Source organism: Panthera tigris, chromosome B1 (assembly GCF_018350195.1).
Source record: "Panthera tigris isolate Pti1 chromosome B1, P.tigris_Pti1_mat1.1, whole genome shotgun sequence".
NCBI classification, from domain to species: domain Eukaryota; kingdom Metazoa; phylum Chordata; class Mammalia; order Carnivora; family Felidae; genus Panthera; species Panthera tigris.
The window spans coordinates 19728018-19742812 of record NC_056663.1 but is presented as its reverse complement, the minus strand read 5'-3'; the positions used below and the strand labels follow the sequence as shown (position 1 = coordinate 19742812).

The 14795-nt window shown below is 35.9% G+C and overlaps 1 pseudogene; it reads right to left on the bottom strand.

Moving 5' to 3' along the window:
- Window positions 1-13829: 13829 nt before the first annotated feature.
- On the bottom strand, window positions 13830-14587 carry LOC107181270 (annotated as a pseudogene).
- Window positions 14588-14795: the final 208 nt, after the last annotated feature.

Sequence of the window (14795 nt, the reverse complement as noted above, 5' to 3'; positions counted from 1 at the left end):
TATCACCAGTCTGAAATAGATGAAATATAGTTTTAGAAAAAATCTTTTTATTTGGAAATATAATATTATCAAAATTTAATAAATGTAGAATGGGAGCCTCCCTGCTCTCCTCTGTTTCTACCTGTGCCTTATTTGAATTACAGTACATACACACAGTGGCATAACTCCACTCCCAAGGGGTCGTGTTGCAAGTGTGCGCATAATCGTGGTTTAAGTTTGGCATTCCTGGGGATAGGGAGACTAGATTTAACCAATGTGTTAAATCCAGGGGAGTGAGAAGTGTGTGACGGATTGAAAGTGTGTTTATTGATATTGTCAAGAATCTGGCAAAAAGCCCTATCATCAGGAGTCACCAGACAGCGAACGCACTCATAGAATTTGGTTCTAAAATCACAATCATAAAGGACAAGATTCCTTTTGGAGTGTTGAACTTTAGGTTTGGGAACTCATTAGAAACTCCTTTCACTTCTCAAATCAATATGCTTGCTAAGGCTGGAAGTATCTGCAACGAGTTTTCAAATAATTTTGTTTCCTGACCATTTTTTTTAAATAGACTGAAAATATCCACATGTTAATTCCCGCCCCCCCCTTTTCCTGCCATTAGGTAATTTGAGAACATACACCTGATTCAAAAAAAATTTTTTTTTCATTTTATACCTGCAATGAGACTAAACAAGAGTTGAGCTATTTAATCTAGAGCCAAATAGTCCCCCTGTGTTCAAGTGTAATTGCCACAGGTAAAGACTGTGCCATAATGAAGGGCATTAGCATTTAAGTTTAACAAGGTAAAGACTGTAGAGATATTTCATGATCCAAATGAAAAATCACTAAGAAGGGCTTGCTGAAGAATTAAAATGGCTATAAAAATTAACCCAAGAAATTGGGACAAGGAACAGTGTGTTTCAGTGAGATAGATAGCAGGAGGTAAGGAAATTCAGGGGAGTATAGAAAAGCTAAAGGTCTGGACTCTTAAGCTAATGGGGATACCTCTATCTTCTTTCCTCCCTCCTTCCCTTCCCTCCCTTCCCCTCCCCTTCTCTTTCTTCCCCTGTCTCTCTCAGTCTCCATCTTCTACCTCTATTCTTGCTCTCACACAGTAGAACAATATCATGTTCTCTAAAAATTCTACATTGCCTTTCAGGTAACATCCTACTTACCTATTTCAAAGTCCTACATCTCCTAATACAGCAGACTTAGAAATGTAAATTTGCTTTACCTATTACACAGATGCCCAGTCATCATAAGCCATTTCTTCACATAAACTATTTTTTTCTGAATTCTTTCCTCCTAGCCAACTCCAAAGGGCTGTTGTGTGTGTATACAAAAATTATAAACATATATATACACTTAATTTTACAATTAAATATGGTCATAGTACTTCTTCACAGTACATTATACTTCTTTAATTCTCTATATTTCTTTCTACTCAATTAGTGCCTGAAAGGCAGGTACTATATTTAGTATGTTTACTCTTGTGTCCAAAGTGTCCATCTAGCACAGTGCCCAGACTATAGAAGGTGCAGATCAACATTTGTTTAACTAAAATCTTAATTAATTGAAGAAAATTCAGGAAGTGAAAAATAATGTAAAAGAAAATGAAAAAAAGGAATGAGTTTGTAGTCTTACCATCCAGAAAACTTTGATTACAAATCTTATGTACAACTCCACATTTCCATATGATGTGATTCACTGTCTTACCAATACAGTTTTGATTATATTTTGTCTCATAATGTTTCTTTTTGAGATGCACAAGTTTTTCACATTAACATCACCTGTTTCTTAAGATGTTTTATTTTTTTATTCCCCCTAAATGTATTATTCTTCATATTTTTTTTACCTTCATATATGTTTGAAATTTTTTCTCTTCTCTCTTTTAGCATGTACACACACCCCACATACACAATTTGGAGATACAAGTTGTTTTAAATATTTTGCATTGATCATTTTTTTTTCTGCGTATTTTTCAACCAGTGTTTTCTCTCTAGGTTTTCTACTGTGTCCCCAAATCATCAGAAAGAGTTCCAGTGACTTCCCTGTGTGTCTGTCCTATTGAGCTGTGCAGTTCTTGACTCCTTATTGTAGAAACTAACATGGCAGCACCAGTGCTGATGTTTTTGTTTTGTTCAGACCTATAGCTGTGCGGGTTTTGTGGGGAAAGTGGGTTTCTGGGATTTGGGGTAGCTGTAATTCTTTTAAGTAATACACAGATTTCAGGATAGCAAAACTTCTGTGTACATGCAGAATTCCCTTGCACGTTTTTATTTTTTTCCCCTCAAGATGAGCTGCCAGTTCTCCCTGTAATAGCCTCAAGCTTTTGTTTGATGTCCTTATTTTTTTATATCACATTTACATTAATTTCATATTTTGTTGATATTTCTTTCTTCCTTCCTTCCTTCCTTCCTTCCTTCCTTCCTTCCTTCCTTCTTTCTTTTCTTTTCTTTTCTTTTCTTTTCTTTTTTCTTTTCTTTTCTTTTCTTTTCTTTTCTTTTCTTTTCTTTTCTTTTCTTTTCTTCTTTTCTTTTCTTCCCAGACTTTAGTTCTTGGATCTAGTGATTACATTTCCCACATACTCATTCTTTGCTTTGTCCATGGATGTGGTGTCAAAGTTTTGTTGTTGTTGTTGTTGTTGTTGTTGTTTTGGGTTTTTTGGTTGTTTTTTTTTTTTAACTTTTTCTTCCCTGGCTAGAACTGAAGTGATATTGTCCTTGAAAAAGACTTCTGAAGGCTTTTGAGGCCCCCATGACAGCACATTTGGGAATATCCTAATTTACCCACCCAATTTTGTCTCCTACAGTTCTTCAGAATCAAGTTTCTCTAGAGTTTTCTTTTTTCTTATCTTTTTAAATGTCTATTTATTTTAAGAGAGAGAGAGAGAGCAAGCAGAGGAGGGGCAGAGAGAGAGAGAGTGATACACAGAATCTGAAGCAAGCTTCAGGCTCTGAGCTGTCAGTACAGAGCCCATCGCAGGGTTCCAATCTCCCAACCGTGAGGTCATGACCTGAGCTGAAGTGTGACGATTAACCAACTGAGCCACTGAGGCGCCCCTTTTATCTCTTACTTTTAGGCCATCATCATCTCATCCAGATTTTCTTCTTTCTTCTATTCTTATTATATCTTTGTAACAAAAGTGGGGTTTCCCCCTAACCTGTGTAAAACTTTTCCTTGGTTCCTTATGGCCGTTGAGATAAAGTTCACATTCTTCATGTATGTTGTATGAGATCTCACAATAGTACAACTTCTTTCCTTTCTAGCAGGCTATTTCCTCCCTCTGCATCTCATACTCTGAACTTCAACCACACCCAAATATTTTCACTTTTAGAATATCTCACCCTTTTAGGACTTTGGATGTGGTCATATCTTTTCTGAAACTAGAATGCTAAATTCAGTCATCCTCAAACCAGCAGCCAGTTTCCCCTCAGTATTTCATCTTGCAAACATCTCTGACTTGATAATCATGTCTTAGCTCAGACCCTCCTACTCTTTTTAAAAGCCTTTTTTTTACAAAGTCCTGCTAGATAACCTCCTATGGACACAGTAAGTCATATGCACTTACTTACCTTACTACCCATAGCACTATGCTCTGTTCATTTGTCTTTGTTTCTCATATAGGTTCATCATACAGAAAATCATTTTCTGGTGTTCTCTTACCAAAGGGAAGTATATATGGACATTTAAGATATAATCATTTTTGTGGTTCAATTCTATAATTTTACAATAAATGTTGCACATATTTCTGTATTAATTTCCCAAAGTGTGTCTGAAAATACCAGTTCCATGAGGAAGTCTCAGCAATTACTCATCACTTAGGATGTGATTACTCATCGCAATGAATAACAGTGTATTCAAAGTACAAAAAAGATCCTAAAATACAGAAACCACTTTAGCAGTTAAGTCAGATTTTGAAAATTTATTAAAAATACATTTTATTATAGGGTTTGTCCCTTACATTACCTGTTAGTAGCGTCGGAGTAAATCCTGAGGCATGGACTTTGGGAAATGTTGTTTAGAAGATGTCTCTTATCCAGGCTTTCTGTGGGTTGTTTATTTTGTCTGATTATTTTCTCTTGAAAAAGGAAAAGTCTGCAGACACCAAATGTTTGCTGACAGATAGGGTAAATACATTCTCCTTGTTTCCCAATACTATCCACGATTAGTTTCAACATACTTTTTCTCAGATGCTCAGCTGGCAGTTTGAAGATTTGTGTAGTTTCTGTGGTGTTCTCTGTTGTCTAACAGAAAGTTGTTTTTCTATAGCACATCTTCTGAACTGAGGAGGAAATTCCAGGCTTAGTTAATTTCAACTTTTATTTTTGTGTTACTTAAGCCTGCTTCTCTTTGCTTCTTCTTTCCCTGTTTCATGCCTTACCCTGTAATTATCTCATGTTATTTTACCTCATTTTCCACCCTACTACCATGAAATTTGTGTACTCTATATTATTTTTATTATCATCCTTATATCTTAAAAATACAAGCTTAACATTAAACTTTCTTAACAAGGTGAATATCCACTATAAATTTTCCACACACCTTAGGGGATTCAGAGTACTATAATTCCTTCCTTTTATATCTGTGTTTTTATAGTCCAGTATTTCATTTTGACCTAAATTTTATTTCACCAATTTATTTTTCTAGTTTTCTTTATACTCAGTGCTGATTTTTCCCATAATTTCTTTTTACATTTTACTCCATCCATTTCAATCAAGAGCTCTTTATTTTATTATTTTTAACAAGGATCTATAGATAATAAAGATTTTGGCCTTTGAATGTCTGAAAATAACTTTGTTCACACTGTTTTTGAAAGTGGGTTTTACATAGGATTCTCACATTTTTTCTTTAAAAGTGCATACATGCTGTTTTTGACAAGAACACTATTATTTTTAATTTTTTAATGCTTATTTTTGAGAGAGAGAAAGCAAGCATGAGCGCACATGAGTGGGGGAGGGGCAGAGAGAGAGGGAGACAGAATCCAAAGCAGGCTACAGTGGCTGAGCTGTCAGCACAGAGCCAGACCCTGGGCTTGAACTTGAACTTGTGAACCAGGAGATCATGACCTGAGCTGAAGTGTGACTCTTACCCGACTGAGCCCCCCGGGTTGCCCCAAGAACACTATTTAGAGTCTGTTTGTTGTTACTTTAAGCAATTACTAAGTTACCAAATTACTTTAAATAATTACTAAGTAAGTATTTATTTCTCTCTGCTACTTTTTCAGGTTTTGTCCTTAATTTTCTGATCTCATAGCTTCTGCCCTTGGGCACATTTGGCAACTACACCTTTGCATGGCACAAGCTTGTGCAGTGATCTTTCATAGTTGTCTCTTTCTCTTATGATACTCTATTAAAGCATCGGTGCATTACAATTTCTGTGTTGTCATGGTTTAATGCAAGTATTTATGTTTGGTATACAAAGTATAAAATTTATAACTGAGAAGCATATGATAATTAATTTTTCCAATATTATACTTCATATCAATATTGTTAGAATTGTGATTAGAAATCCAAGTATTTAGATTAGAGAATTTCCCACTCAGTCAAACAGCTTCATTGTTAAGTGATTTGCCTAGATGTTTCCAGGGAGTAAATCACATGTTAAGTGTTAGAACAGGATTCAATAACCATTTCTGGACATGGGGGCTAATCCAAAGCAAGCAATGAGTCATGAATTAAAATATAATGGAACTCAATACTGCTGACATGTTTGATTTGTCCCATCACAATTCATTCATTATCAGTAAACATTTATAGAACATATGCTAACTACATATGCTAAGCGCTATGTTAGATATTGGGAATATGACTGTGAATATGACTCAGACTCAAATTGTTGCTAGTCTAATTAGAAGAGAGTTCAGGGGCTTAAACAGTTAAGTCACCAACTTTGGCTCAGGTCATGATCTAAGGTTCATGAGTTTGAGCCCCGCGTGGAGCTCTCTGCTGTCATCACAGAGCCTGCTTTAGATTCTCTTTCCTCCCCCACCCCGTTCTGCCCTTCCCCTACTTTCACGTGTGCTCTCCCTCTCTCAAAAATAAACATTAGAAAAAAAAGTATAAAAAAAAGAGTTCAAAAAATTATAGTGTTTGGCAAGTAATAAATAATATTTAGTGAAAAAATGTGGGGTAAAAAAATGATGCATTGCAGCAAGCTTTTAAAAGGTTTAAAAAATTTTCTTGATATTTTCATCTCAGGAAACCTTTATGCTCACAAAAAATGTTGAAGATCCCAAGTAGCTTTGGTTTATATGAATTCTCTTATTTCCTTCCTTATTCAATCTTTTGTAGTATGTTTTTTGAATTAACATGAAGAAGAGCAAACCTCCCACAAATATGTACTTAAAAATGAGAGAAATATTTAAGTAGGCTTTGAAAGTAAAATGGTATTTTTTTGTGGATAATACGTTTTAACTGGACAAGTAGTAGTTTCTTAAAGGTTGTTGCAACATGGAATCTGAAATATTTGATAGGAATTTTTCATACTGTTATATGAAAATCCATTGCTTTATCTTGTACTTTGAATGGCTCTTTTACTAATGCATGATCTTGGAAAATATTGGTTTGTTGAGTTATACACATATTCCAAATAACATATTTAATTATACCATATGAAAAATTGCATTTTTTCATATCACCACCAATCTTACCAGAAAAGTAATTACTCTGAGGCTGTAAAGCCCAGAGTGGTGGTTGTGTGCTTTCTAAAATTTTCATTTTCAGTTGAAAGTTTGAATTTTCTCATTGGCAACAAATTTGTCTACTGTTTCCCTTACAGTGTTAGTTTTTCTGTGCTCATCTTTGAAAAAAAATTTTTGTTGTTGTTAAATACTCAAGTCTGAATAAATGATTTTCTGTTAGTCATGGTGCTCCAGGATAACAGTAGTTGGTTCTAGTCACATCTCAAACAGTGGAGCAAATGCTTCTCTTTGAGACAGCTCTCTTCATTTGCTGCACAACAGAAGAGCTTTATGTAGTTTTCTCATTTCATCAAACAGAATATTTTTTTAAATATATACTTCTGGTTTGAGATTTAATAAAATTAATTAAAAAAAAAACACTGCTTCATCAAGGACATTTTAAGTAAAAAAGCCTTCCTCTCTTTCCCCACCGGAAGAAGTGACCGTAAAGAATACAGTAGTATGAATTGAGGCCATTTTCTGGATTTGGGCTAAGGAGATAGGAGCTTTACTTATCCTCCCTGGAGCACAATATTTGCAAATGTGAACATGCTGAAAAATAAAAATAAAACCTTAACATTAATAAAAATAAAATCTTACCATTATTTATTATGAAAATAAGTTTGATCTCATGAATCCCCTGAGCATTGAAGACCTTCTTTGGTCCTCTCATGGATCACACTTTGGAAACAAGTGATATGATTGTAAAGATGTTAAACACTTAGAAAAAGGGCAAAGAAATATAATATTTTTAAGCATTATTTTCTCTTGATGGTAAAATTATGGATGACATTTTGCCTTTAAAAAATTTTTTTAAATATTTATTTACTTTGAGAGAGAGCGAACATGTGCAAGTGAAGAAGGGGCAGAGAGACAGAGGGACAGAGAGAATTACAAGCAGAGCTGGGTGTGGGGCTTGATCCCATGAACTGTGACATCAGGACCTGAGCTGAAATGAAGAGTCAGGAACTTAATCAACTGGGCCACCCAGGCACCCCAACCTTTACAATTTTTTTAAAATACATTTTTCAGTGTCCTGTTAAGAGTTCATATTACTTTCAAAAAGAAGAAAAGAATATCATGCTTCATATTCCTGGCTGTAAAACGGTAGGCTTCTAAATAGAAGACAAATTTAGCAAAAGACATTTTTTCTAAATATGGAGGATATTTGGGCATGCTTTGGCCAAAAGTAAACTAATACAGAGGTGGGTGAGTCTAAGGATACAGAAGAAGAGGGTAGCATCGAACAAAAAGGGGGAAAAAAAATTCCAGGCCACACAAGGGGAAATGAGACCAAAGCATGTATGTAGTCCATTTACACAGACATATGATTCAAGACTGTGGTAAGACCAGTGCTCCTACCTACATTCTTTTCAGATGATCTTAGGGGAAATAAATGGGCTGAATGTCCATTGAACATGTATGTCACAGAACTGGGGTATTGAGTAGGTAACTATTCAGGACAGTTTATGTCATATGCCGGGTCTAAAAGAAAGGAAAATGGGGACTCCTTATTCAAAAATTAATAATTTCAAGATAGTGATATCAGATTGCAAGGGTGACACCCTTCAGAGGGGAGGGCACCATTGTTGCAGCAATAGTATGCAGCACTCGCATACTCACAAACATGCACTACCTCTGATAACCTAAAAGTGTTTTAAAGCTCAAATTCTAAGGCCCAGATATTGTCCCCCCAGGAAAAAGTCAAATATTTTCCCCCAGCAATATAAGAAATCTAACAATAAGATGCCAGGGGCACCTGGGTGCCTCAGTAGATTAAGCGTCCAACTTTGGCTCAGGTCATGATCTTGTAGTTTGTGAGTTCGAGCCCTGCATCAGGCTCTCTGCGGTCACCACAGAGCCCACTTTGGATTCCTCTGTACCCCTCTCTCTCTACCTCTACCCTACCTCTGAAAATAAATAACCTTTAAGAAATAAATATTTTTTAAAAAATAAATAAAACAACTGGATGCTGCCAAATATGGGCTACTTATTTTCTTCTTGGAATTTTCAGTATAGTTTACAAATATTGTAACTTCATTTGTAGAAATGAAACTTCAGAGAATCACCCTTCTACATGAGTACTTCTAAACTTGACATGATGTGTTTCTAGGTTTCTTTATTAAATATTTTCTTAATTCACCCCTTTAAGGTTTTGTGTTGTCAGTCATTTTGGCAGGCATTTCCAAATGTAGCACTGAATATTGTATCTTCAGATATAATTGTTTAGTTGTGTAATAACACCAAATAGGTAGAAGTGTCTTTTGTGAGTGAATAAGTATAAAGATTTGCAGAAAATTAAGTAATCACATAAATTTTCATTAATAAACCAAAAAAGGAAATAGTATATTCAAATTTGTTTGAAATTGCATTTTAATCTATGCATTTTTCTAAAAATTATTTTCTGCTTCTTCTTTTCTTTTCCTTTAAGAAAAAGGTGTTTGTAGTCAAGTCATGTTGTTATCTGCTAGCTCATGCACAAAATTTCCTTATTTCCAAGGACGAAAAAATCATTACCATGAAATGGTGATAAATGAAACAGTATTCTTATGTTGATCCCATGCCCTTTTGGTATGTAGTGAACCATTTTAGTCTGATGGCAGGTGTATCTTTTCTAGCTATATTTTCTTTAATAAAGGTATATTTTTTAAATTCAATAACCACATTATTCAATCCAAAGATTCGTCATCCTATTGTCTACTTTCTTAGGTTAATAATATTTGTATATGACTCACAGGCAAATTTTCAATAAATAAATAAATTTTAATAATAGCAGTTCTTTGAAATGACACACAATTTGATGTATAACTATTTCACAATGGGAAACAGTGTTGGGTTTCAGCAAGAAACCGTGTTTAATTACTATTGAGATATCTTCATTTAAATTTTATTCAGTCAAACCCATCTAAGAAATCTATACAATATTTTTCTAAGGTTGTTTAAAAGTGAAGGATACATTTGTGAAATTGACTTTTAATTTAACTAGAATAGATCTTCATTTACTTCCTCCTGTGAACTTAACCTATTTTTGATTCAAATTCATAGATTAGGTTTATACAACTTAAACTAAACCTAAACTCAAGCATTCATTAATTTTTCTAAGATATTTTATTTCAATTAACAAACACTGCATAATGCTTACTATGTAATAGGCTCGTCTAAGCTTTTCATAAATATTAATTCATTTGCTTTTCACAACAAACCCAGAATAAAGATACTACTATAATTCTCGTTTCACAAATGAAGCACAAAGAAGCTAAGAGGCAGTGTAGATGGAAGCCAACAATAACTACTCTGTCCTATTAGAATCCAGAATAGTGTTTTCTTTAGCAAGTGAGAAAGAGTATGAGAAGAGGGGTTCCTGGGACACCCACGCCATTCTTTTTTGGATGTGGGTTTTGGTTACCTAGGTTTGTTCACCTTGGGAAGATGTGTTGGGTTATACACTTAAGGCAAATGTACTTTTCTCTCTATATAGTAGCATATATATTTTTATACAGTATTCTTCAATAAAATGTTGAGGAAAGAGAGGTCAAATGTCTTGTTCCAGGTCATACAAATTATTAATGGCAAGACCAGGATTGGAACATAGGCTTGTCTAGGTTCTTAACCACCGTTGTGCCAGATACTCTGAGATATTGGTATTTTGCTCTTTGGATTATCTACCTCTGGCCCTTTCCTGTCCCTCCATCTCAGTAGGAAGGCCCCCTGTGTTTCCTAGTCTCAGGGATCTTTGCATAGCTGAATCAGAATTTTAGGAAGGCAACAGCTCTTTGTGAATTTGTTTTTTTCTGTTTGTAAAAGCTTAAAAACATTGAAAAAGTAAGTTATCAAGAAGGGAAATAGAAGAGATTGTCTTTCTGTATTCTGAAAGAGTAGGATAATCTCAAATACTGGTAAGGAAATGTAGGATAATCCCATACTTTCTAAGGACCTCTTCCCCCATCAAAGTAGTATTCAGAGATGGTAATAAGACTTCACTAGGAGTGGGTATTGGCAAAACTAAGGACACTGAATCCATGGCCATGATATTCACAGCTTTCTACAGATCTCTGTGGTCAAGTGAAGGAGAAACAAAGGACTTTTATGGACCAGTATGGCCTTGGTCAAGAAGATGTCACCAGTGACATATTGAGTAGATGTTAAATGCCTTTGTTTTACTCTCTAGACATTATTTGAGCCTCTAGATTATTTGAATCAGTTTTAATCATTTGTGTGTGTGTGGGGGGGGATGGTGGGTGTGTGTGTACAGAAAATCATTGCTCTGGAAAATTAAGGCATAAAAAAAGAGAAAAGTATTTATATGACATAGAGGAATCTAGTAGGGAGAGAAAGTTCATCTTAACCAAGAGATTGTTGTTAGTTATTTTTCTAATAAATATTCCTCTGTTTGTCATGAAATAGTTAAAAAAGTAAATGGATAACCAAGGTATCTGGTTTGAAATTTAAAAAAAATAAATTCAATTTGGGGCACCTAGGTGGCTCAGTCGGTTGGGCATCAGACTTCAACTCAAGTCATGATCTCATGGGGCTCAGGTCATGATCTCATGGTTCATGAGTCTGAACCCCACTTTGGGCTCTGTGCTGATAGCTCGGAGCCTGGAGACTATTTTGGATTTTGTGTCTCCTTCTCTCTACCCCTCCCCTGCTCACATGCTCACTCTCTCTCTCTCTCTCTCTCTCTCTCTCTCTCTCTCTCAAAAATAAATAAACATTAAAAAAAATTTTTTTTAAAAAGAAATTGCCATTAGTGTACTTGGAATAGACCTTTTGCATTGACTTGGTTGTTTTATGCATTTTGTAAATACAGCAGCATTTCTGAGACTAAGTACAGGTATCCTCAATTTAAATTGGTTTTAAATAAGGGAGTTCTGGGGTTCCTGGATGGCGCAGTGGGTTAAGCACCCAACTCTTGACTTTGGCTCAGGTCATGATCTTATGGTTTGTGAGATTGAGCCCCACATTGGGCTCTGTCCTGACAGTGCAGAGCCTGCTTGGATTCTCTCTCTTCCTCTCTCTCTGCCCTTCCCCTGCTCATTAGCTTGCTCTCTCTCTCTCTCTCTCTCTCTCTCTCTCAAAATAAATAAATTAACTTAAAAAAGAAGGGAGATCTAAATTTCTGGCAATCTTGAACATTTAATATGTTTTAAGCATATTATTTAAGCAGACTGATTTTAACAATCATAAAGAATACATTAAATCAACAGGCTAAATCATGCTATTGTGTGGCAATTTGAAAAAAAGAAAGAAAGAGAGTGGTAGATTTCCTCAGGCTGCTCCTCGTCACTAGGATATCACTGGGGAAAACAAGGTAGGAAACTAATTTTTTTAAGTTTATTGTATTTATTTTGAGAGAGAATGAACAAGCAAGGAACAGGCAGAAAGAAGGAGAGACAGAGAATCTCAAGCAGGCTCCATTCTGTCATGGGGCTCTATCCCAGGAATCATGAGATCATGAACTGAGTCAAAATCAAGAGTTGGGTGTTTGACTGACTGAGCTACCCAGGTGCTCTGAAGGTAGGAAATTATTAAAAGAGGATCATCATTTACACATATTTCAAATGTCATGACACTTCAGGGCTTTTTCAAAGTCTGTGTACTCAGCATTGGAGTCTGGGTTGCTGCTTGTCAGCTGAAGCCAGCAGTAGTGGCTTCTGGCTAAGTTGAGAATTAATCGTTTATCTAGTCCAGGTCCAGAATCACCTCCTGTGGTGTATTCTCATAGCCCAGATGAATAAAATCACAAAAGCAGGAAGCACAGTGTAGAAAGTGGTAGAAATGCTCACGATGGCCTTTGGGAGAATCACTGCAAACTGTACACAATCGATTATTGTCTGGTCTTGGATTTTAAGCTCTCTGGGTGCCAAACTTCGCAGTTTTGACCATAAGAAGCATTTTTGTAGGTTTGTTTGTTTTGAAAAGCCAAAGTCCATTGGTGAGCCAAAGACAATGATTGTCTACAATAGACAACAGCTGTGATTGGATGGATTCCCACGTTACCTTTTCTATGCCCAAACTGCTCCTGGAGCCATCTCTCTCTGCGCCCACTGAGCCTCTGACTCCTTTAACTTCCTGCATATCCCTGAGGTTATTAATCCTGCAATACAAGAATGTAAATTACTTGATTCTCTTCCACAAGAAGTACTTGGGATTCATATTTGCTTGAAGAGTATCAAGCCTTGATAAGCTCCTCTTCTCCCTATGTAATTCAAAATACATGAGCAGCACTATACCAGATATGGGACTTTTATTAAAATTTTTTCCCTAGGAAATAAACTTTATGGATTTTATATGTAGGAGAATGCTTTTTAGAGATGAATTTTCTATTTGGGATTTTGTTCAAGTTTACTATTTTTGATATCATGTACAAGATCAAATAATTCAGAAATATTTTAGTGACATATAACCATATAACCTGGTAAAGTAGAAACCAAGATAAATCATTATGGCATAATAGTAGTGGGGATTAGAAAAGAACAAAATGACTTAATACTATTATTTAAAGAGAGAATATGGGCAACAATGTATAAGTTATTTCATCTATATTCTGTCCCATTGCTTCAGTGAACCTGTTTTCACTATGGTCACCGCTGAGTTTCTAGGAATCATCTAATGGATTCTTTTTTTTTTTTTGGTCTTCTTTTACTTAATGTCTTGAAGCAATTGACAATGTGGACACTCTTTATCTTGAAATTCCTTCCTCTCTTGCCTGTCATTCCCTCAGTTCCTCTGAGTTCCATTCTTATTCTCTGACCACTCCCTCCTATGTCTATTCAGTAGATTTATTTAGCTCCACCCACATCTTAAATGACCCTATGTCCAAGGGTTGAGTCCTATACCGTCTTTTCCTTCTGTTTATTGCTCTATTCAGGCAGTCTTGTTCATGTACAGTTTCTTTTATCTAGTAGTTTATAATGAAACCAAATTTGTGTTTCTCTCAACCACTTTTTCATGTGCTCTAGAGTCAATATAAAAATAGCTTTCAGACATTCTATTCCTCAGAGTCAACATTTCTAAAACTGAAACCAGACTTCCTATGTCTCTGCTGAGTGCTTCTCTTTCTGTGTTTCTGCTCTCATTTTATGGCACACACACTGATACAATGGACCCAACATTCATTCATTCATTCATTCATTCTTTCATTTATTATTTATTGAGTCTGATCTTATTTATTTGTGACTCCTAGAAAATCTCCTTTTTGATAGGACTCCTACATAGAGGTAGAAGCTCTTAGGACAGCCTCTATCTCTTGGCCATCTGTTCTTGGAGTTTTTCTTTGGCCTCCTTCATTCTCTCGGCCAAAAGCTTAGCATATTCTGCAGCCTTTTCCTTATTTTTCTTAGTACGTTGCTTCTTCAAAGCAATATGCTGACATTTGTGTTGGATGACAGGTGAAGTAACAAGATGTTGAAGATGCTTTGGTTCTAGGTTTCTTACCTTCTTTGTTTAGGGGTTTTCTCATAACATACTGGTAGAAATCATCTTCACAGAGATTAAAAGTTTGTCATTCTGCCAGCTCTTTTGGGCCCCAGGCAGTGAAGCACAGTAGTATCAATGAGTCCAGGAATGTCCTTCTCCACTTTTATTACAATGATCACATTGAGCACACTGTTAGCATCCACAGTGCAACCACAAATGGATTTGCACTTTCTTTCTCCAGTCCTCTTTGACTGGGAGCGGGAAGGCCCCTTACTCAGTAGCAGGTAGACATGGCCATAGGTCAAGACACCCTACTTTGTGGGGAAGCTTGGTTTGTCATTGCCACCACTGATTCAGACCACATTACCCTTCCATTATTCACCCAGAGCAATAGCAACAACCTCATTGGCTGCACACTTCTCATAAAAGGTATGAAGTTTGCACTCTTCGTCCATCAGTGACTTTCTGACAGCCAGTAGCTGGGAAAGAGACATCCAGCTTCATCCTGAAGCAGCCTGCTGCTTCAGAGGCCCCACAAAAAAGAACAATATTAATGCCTTTTAATGAAATACTGTATTTTAGTCCCATTTTCACCCTCTCTATTCCCATTGTCACTGGCTTACTTCAGATCTTCTTCATTACTCATTTGACCATTACCAATTCTGATTATCTCACTCCATCCTGCCCTCCCCAATCCACCTTGCATAAGGCA